This window comes from Henckelia pumila, chromosome 3, assembly GCF_033568475.1.
Source record: "Henckelia pumila isolate YLH828 chromosome 3, ASM3356847v2, whole genome shotgun sequence".
Lineage (NCBI taxonomy): Eukaryota > Viridiplantae > Streptophyta > Magnoliopsida > Lamiales > Gesneriaceae > Henckelia > Henckelia pumila.
The window spans coordinates 5,672,684-5,679,863 of NC_133122.1; positions in this window are offsets into that span (position 1 = coordinate 5,672,684).

The window sequence follows — 7,180 nt, forward strand, 5'->3', positions numbered from 1 at the left end:
AAAAATTCCAGAAATGAAGAATTCAACCCAACTCATTTTCCAACAACATTAACATGCAAACTCAACCAACATGTATTAGTCCAATCATCAATCTATCATGCTCAATTCGATATTCATCATTCATAAACGATTCTAATATTAAATATATCAAAATCAAATACAACACATTCGAATTCTAACATGTTCACAACCATAATCAATATGCAACTCAATCTTCATGCATTAATTTGAAAGCTTGGAACTATAATCAATATCATCATACAACTTCTATATTCGATATTCTATACATCCAAGTTCTAAACATTCTTTCAAAACATAAACTAGATTGACATGCATTTTCGATTCTAACTCGAAGTCTCACTTCTATTCTTCATTCTCGTTCTATCCCTGTCGTCTCTGACTGGATCCTGCCCCACCTGTCGTCAAGTACACATACAAACAAAGACAACAGCCGGATAATCCGGTGAGAATTGATATTCCCAGTAAAAAGGAATATCATGCAGTATCAATCAAAAATATCAATCATGATACTCAAAAATCCATCTTATATATCAACTTCATATATAAATCAAGTAATTCATTCAAGTACTGAATTAAAAAGATATGCATGTCTTTAAAACTTCTGGATTATCAGACTCAGATAATCAAAGGGAATTCTTCTTTCTTTCTTCGGTTTGGGATCTCGAGGTTAAAATATCCAACAATCACACCGAACTCCCTCTCGAGGTAGACAAGGCATATTTTAATCCTCTAAACTCCAGAGCATTATAGAGAGTTATTTGACAAGGGATAAATCTCTAACCAAGTCACTCAACTACAATCTCTGGATCGTCTAATTCAAATTGAATAATCAATAGGCTCAATATGAATGCATATGGATCTCATGCATTCAAAAATATATTCAATCATCCATTCAAATGAACATTCAATCATTCTTTCAAATAAACATTCAATCATGATTTCAAATAAACATTCAATCATGCAAGTATGTGATTTCTTAAAAACACTCGAATAAAGTCTAATTCGAGTTAATCGTTCCATTCAAGTCTAAGTCGTCTTTTACCTTATTCACTTCGAAGATACTTCAATCTGAAAATCAATAACAAGGATAATCATCAATATCCTATCAAACTCATTCAAAGCTCAAACAACTTTTTCAATCGATAAATAGGAAACTCGATATTGTACCGACTTCAATCTTCCAAACTGTCCAAAGCTGCTACCTCGCAACTCTGCTGACTTCACTTCAATCTATTAGAAGAAGTCAATAAGGATCAATATCGACATCAAAAGCTCAATCAAACTCGATACGATCAAAACATCGAAATGATTCCAAAACTCAAACTGACGGCATAACGGCTATAAACTGATCAAACCGAAAACGCAGACAACAATTCAACAATCCAATAAAATCATTTCAATCCTCAAACATCAATTCCAACACAATCCCAACACATCACAAAAACCATAATTTCGAAATTCACATGAAAAATCATATCAAATCCAATCGTCGTTAGATCTTCAAACCGTCTTAGATATATTATCACAGCTAACTCATAATCATCCTCTCCGAATATAAATCGATTCTAACAACATCGAAAAAATTCAAACTTCTCAGAAATAAGATATACTTACTTCCAAACGGAGCACTCGTCGCTGTGATCGCAGATATCCAGTGAGAAATCAATTCTATCGGACGGATTGATCAAAAATGGAAATCCCAAAGCATGGAATCAAAAGGGTATGGTCATCCATGGTGGGAGGCGGTGGAGGGGAAGGGATGGAGTGAATAATTCTAGTCAATTCCTCTTAAATATCTTTTAAATCCCAAAATTGCCTTTTAGTCCCTGAAAATTTTGAAAATTTCATTCTAGTCCCTGATCAAAATCGAATCGGCCCTCGACTTCTAAAATCTCTGATTATCTCAAATAAAGTCCATTAAGATAATTTTGGGGCGTTACAATATTTTTGCTACCTCTTGTTTTTGGGTATGATGGACTGTGGTTGCCCTTATTCACCTGGCGACCTCCTTTGCACAGTGATTTTCCAGAAGACCGTGATTTTATGGACATATTTCTAGCTCAGTTCTGTTTTACTAGTCCAGCTCGGGATTTTGATAGTTCTCCATCCGCGTTTCATTGCCTGGTATTCTCGTCTAGCTTGAGTCATGGATGGTGATGATATTTCGGCTGATCTTGATGATTTTTTGTTCTCCATCCGCGCTTCATTGTCTGGTCTGCGATCATCTAGTTTGAGTCGTGGATGTTGAAGATATTTTTTTTTTTTAAACATAAAAAAGCGATACAAATAAAACCTAATGGAGGAGGGGGACTAGGCCAAGACCTCCCCAAAAGGCTATACAAAGGTAATAAGAACATCAGAACAGCTAGGGTATCGAAAATATACAACCAAAGCATCCCTAGGAAATAAGTATAAACAAATAAAATCAAAGATAGCTAACTAAATCAACGTCAGCAGTCATCCTGAGCAGCAAAAGCTATAAGAGAGCCACAGCTCGGCCCAGCAAAATCAAAAACGGACACTGAGGCGCGAAGAGTGGCTGGTATCAGCCTGTGCAGTAAAACCTAGAGGAGATCCACAACTCCAGGCCAGAAAAATCAAATCCGACACTAAAGAGCGAAAAGAGGCTGGCACCTTCCAGAGCTGAACAATAGATCAAAGCTATGCAAGAAATATGTCCAAAAGTCATGATCAGCTGGGAAGTCACTATACATAGGCCGCGAGAAAAAAGAGGAGCGACCACAAACCATCAGATTTGTCTCTTCGAGGTGGTTCTCCCCCCAAAATTTCAGATCAATCGGATATCATTTGCCCCTCCAAATTGCCTCCCAAAACAGCCCAGAAATCGGCCTCTACTACCGCCATACTTCCGACGCTGCCTCTTCGCCGGCCTCTGCCTGTCGTCCACTCGCCATCTTTAGTCGATCCTTTGGCCCAAATTTCAGAAAAAATAGAGCCTATTTGCCCCCTCAATTTTGCTTCCAAAGTCGCGCCGCCACCACCCCAAGCGCCTGCCGTCAAATCGCCGGTTCCTACGGTAGTTTACGGCGATGACCCATTACTTAAATCGATTCCCCTCCCTTAGACAAAGCTAATGCACCAAGCCTCACCCTCTAATTCATAGCCAATCGGATTTAATTTTTGTTCAATCCCCGCGCATGAACAAACCCTAGCACCGGCCACCTTTTCCTTTAATTCGCCTCCACCGCCGTGCCAATCGGAAAATTGGAACCACGGTTCTTATCCTAAGTCCATGGGTCGTCGTTTGCCTCAATCAATTTTGCAAAATACGACCAAACATTCAAGCCAATTTTCCCCCAATTCACCGAGTTTAAAACCGAGTCAGGCCCATTCACTGCCTCTCCCGACTGGTTCTTCCCAAACTCATACCGGTTACAAGGCCTCCACCCACCCAGGAACCTTCGGCCCCACCCAGGTCCCACTGGACCGAGTCAACTTGGCCGAGTCACCGAGGCCAGTCAACCCAGGCCGTAATTCTGCCCAGCCCACTCCGATTCAAACGATTCACCCGGTCTCCTTTCATGCCATTTTGGATCCTAACTCTCCCGGGGCTTGTAAAGTTTCCTTTGATGATATTTATGATTCGTTGGAGCAGATCCCTTTACCCTCTGTTGAGGACTGAGCACCGGGTATTCTATTCCCGGAAGAGGTAATTTCTGCTTGGGCTCAACCGTTTAAATTTTCGCTTATTGGAAAAATCACTGACAATATGGGATTAACTCCCAATAACCTTATCACTGATGCTCTCTCCTCTTTGGGATTATTTGCCACTTTCAATATCAAATTTCTTCCCCGTGGATATATGGTTCTTACTTTAACTGTGGAGGATGACTATACTAAATTCTGGAACAATGATATCCTCATGATTGGCACTTGAAAGAGTAGGTGCCCGGTGAGCCAACTTGTGGCTAAGGGCTTTGATGACTCTTTGTATAAACAATCTTTTGTTTAATATAATTTACACTTTTATTAATGGCAATGACTTTATCTTTCTTCATATTGTTATATTGTGATATACTATTGTTGTTTTGATAAAGACCTTGAATATACTATAGTGTATGTAAGATGTGGTAGAACATGGAGATGTCTATCATGAAACACATCTTATAGTCACTGTATATTCTAAACTGTTCCTAGTCGATTGAGCCGTCCGATAATAAGGATAAGGATCGCTCGAGTTTGAGACTAGCATTTGCGATGTAGAGTACCACATTTCATTGGTAAGGAACATAGAGATGTTCGAAGCATGCAAATGGATATTCATACGATGAATGATCGAACTACCCTATCCGGACTTTCCAAGTGGTTATCACTTATCGAGTGGATAAAGTCCGCGGTTTTGGTTGTACACCATTAGTCCTTACTACTTGAAACATCATTGAGACTCTATATGCTAGTGATGTGCTTTGACTCGTTTACCGACTCTATTGGGGTCATCGGGTGTCGGGATTGGGTACAGTTACAACACATATAGGAGTCGATGCTTTGTTGTCAAGGATTCACCACATACTTGCGAGTGTGGATATCCTATGTGATCTGAGGAGATATTAGTGTGACGAATCTCTGGCCAGAGTACATGATGTGTTTTAAGAAATGGTTTCTTAGTAACACATGCGATGTCACTATTTGATCTTCAAGATGTATTGCATAGTTATCAAATCTCGAACGACTCTCGATTTATCAATGGTTGTTGATTCGATCGGGATATATGGATGAAGGGACCGTACTGTACGCTAACCAAAATCTATTGGTTCTTGCAGGCACTATCAGTGATACCTAGGGAATCATGGGGCGATGTTGCTAGGCGCTCTTACCATGATTCGATGGGCAAGTCGGAAATTGTTGTTTCGAGTCACAAGGAGTTGTGAGACCATGGCTAGCTGTATCCCTGAACCATTGAGGGTCACACAGAGTAATGGATTTTTAATCCCCGTTGAGATAGTTAAATTTAAAGAGTTAAATTTAATGAACAAAGAAGTTGGACTTCTTATTTAAGAGTAGAGGAGTAAGATTTCCTAAAATGACATAGGGATGGGCATTTTTGGAAATCACTGAATTCGGATTCAGAAAAATTTATCTTGACTTTAAAAGGTGCAAAAATGGTTTCTGTGCACATTGGTGAAATCGGTTTATCAATCGGAGTCATGATGAATTTTATATTAATTTCTGAACATGCGGGCTTTGCTTGTCGGGCTTGAACTTATGACTAATGGGCCCTAAGCTGTTAGTGGCCTACATTATAAATAAGTTATTGCAGTACAGAAATTACACACAACAGGTCACAAATTTTCGAAAAAACCTAGTATTTGTCTCTGACAGTGGCCGCCCCCTCCCCTCTGCTCGGTAAAATCCAGTCTGTGAATTTTGAATTACAGTCTGGTTTAACGGATCAAATTCGTTAATTCTCTTCGTAGAAACTTCTGATAGATTTTCTAGTGCAATCTATCAGAGGGATTAATTATCCGTTCGTGGACCTGATTGAAGAACAGTTCGTCCATCAGTTCCAGGGATATACAACAAGAGCAGAGCAATCTGTTGGTGTCCATAATCTCGCTTCGAGATTGGAGGTAAAAATTTATAATTGTTATTTAATTTTTACACACACAATTTAATCGTTAAGTTTTGATACCCATTATGGAATCGTTCCATATAAAATTTTTAAACTTCCGCTGCACCGGGTATCAATTCTGATTGATCTGATCGCCGGGTTCTCCAACAACACTGTGGCCATTTGGTTTTCAAAATGGACCCCGAAGTTCGAATTTGAAGCTGAATCCTCTATTGCTCCGGTCTGGATTCGTCTCCCAAACCTCCCTTTCCACGTTTATAACAAGAAATCCTTTTATGGTATTGCTCATTACCTTGGTAATCCCATCAAAATTGATGTTGTCACAGCAGAAGGATCTCGTGTCTCCTTTGCCCGTCTTTGTGTGGAACTTGATGTTACTAAGGAACGTCCGTCTCATCTCTGGGTTGGGTGGGGTGATCATCGTCATTCAATTGAGGTGGTATATGAGAGAGTTCCTTTTTTCTGCTTGGACTGCAAAGTTCTTGGGCATTCCTCTGATATCTATTATTGCCATGGGAAGAATCCCATGCCTGCTAAAACTCGGCCCCAAGGGGCGCCCATTCCACCCTCTGCCAGGTTCCCGACTTCGGATCCTTCTTCCTCTGTTCCGAACCACGAGGACCTGGAATGGACCACCAAGAAGAAACGTCAATGCCCTGCTAAGCGTAAAGCCCCGGTCAAACCTCCTGTCGTCTCTAATCAGTTTGACCCCCTTTTAACACTAGCTGATTCCGAGTTACCTGATTTCTCAAACCAGGGTGAGTCTCTGATACCCCATTAGTCCATCGGAATCGTCTTGTCAAGGCGATCAGCATACTCAAATTTTATCTCAATCGAAGTTCATTTACCCGTCCAAAACAGCTGCCAAAGTTCCGAGTTTTTCGGCCGTCGCTGCGCCTCCAACCACCGGTGCTCCATTGGCCAAAAAAATTATATCAATGGATTCGTCTCTTCAAGGCGCTCCTACTGTCCAAATTTCATCAAATTTGAAGGTGGTTTGCCCGTCCAAATTGAAGCCGGAAGTCACGCCTGCACTGTTCACAGCGACGCTGCCGTTTCTTTTCCGATCCCAGCGCCGTCTGACATCCGATCATTGATCAGGACCCCGATCTGGAATCCTCATGTCCAGACGCTTCATATGCCTCTGGTTTCTAAGATTCCTATCGGTCCGATCGCCGGAAATTTCAGATCTACGCCTGCGCCAATCAACTCGCCTCCGCTGTCTGTTTCTTAGGCGATTTGCTCCGGCTCCGGTGGGAATTTTTCTAATTACATTGGTCAAAATTCTCCCCTTGTTATGGGCAATCCATTGATGCTTCCAATTTTGCAATCGACATCCCCAGTCAAAAACGCCCAAATTCCGGTGAGTTGTGGTTTTTCGGCGACTGAGTTGGCCCGAGTTGCTGTGTTTCCGCCCGAGTCTTCTGGTTTGGCCACCGGTTTCGGGCTCCCCTCGCCGTCGCCGATCGTCGGTGGTGGTCCAATTGGTGACTCGCGAGTTGACTCGGACGAGTTACCGAGTCAGCCCTCTCCTCTTGATTCGGCAGTCAACCCTTCGAGTTCTAGTGT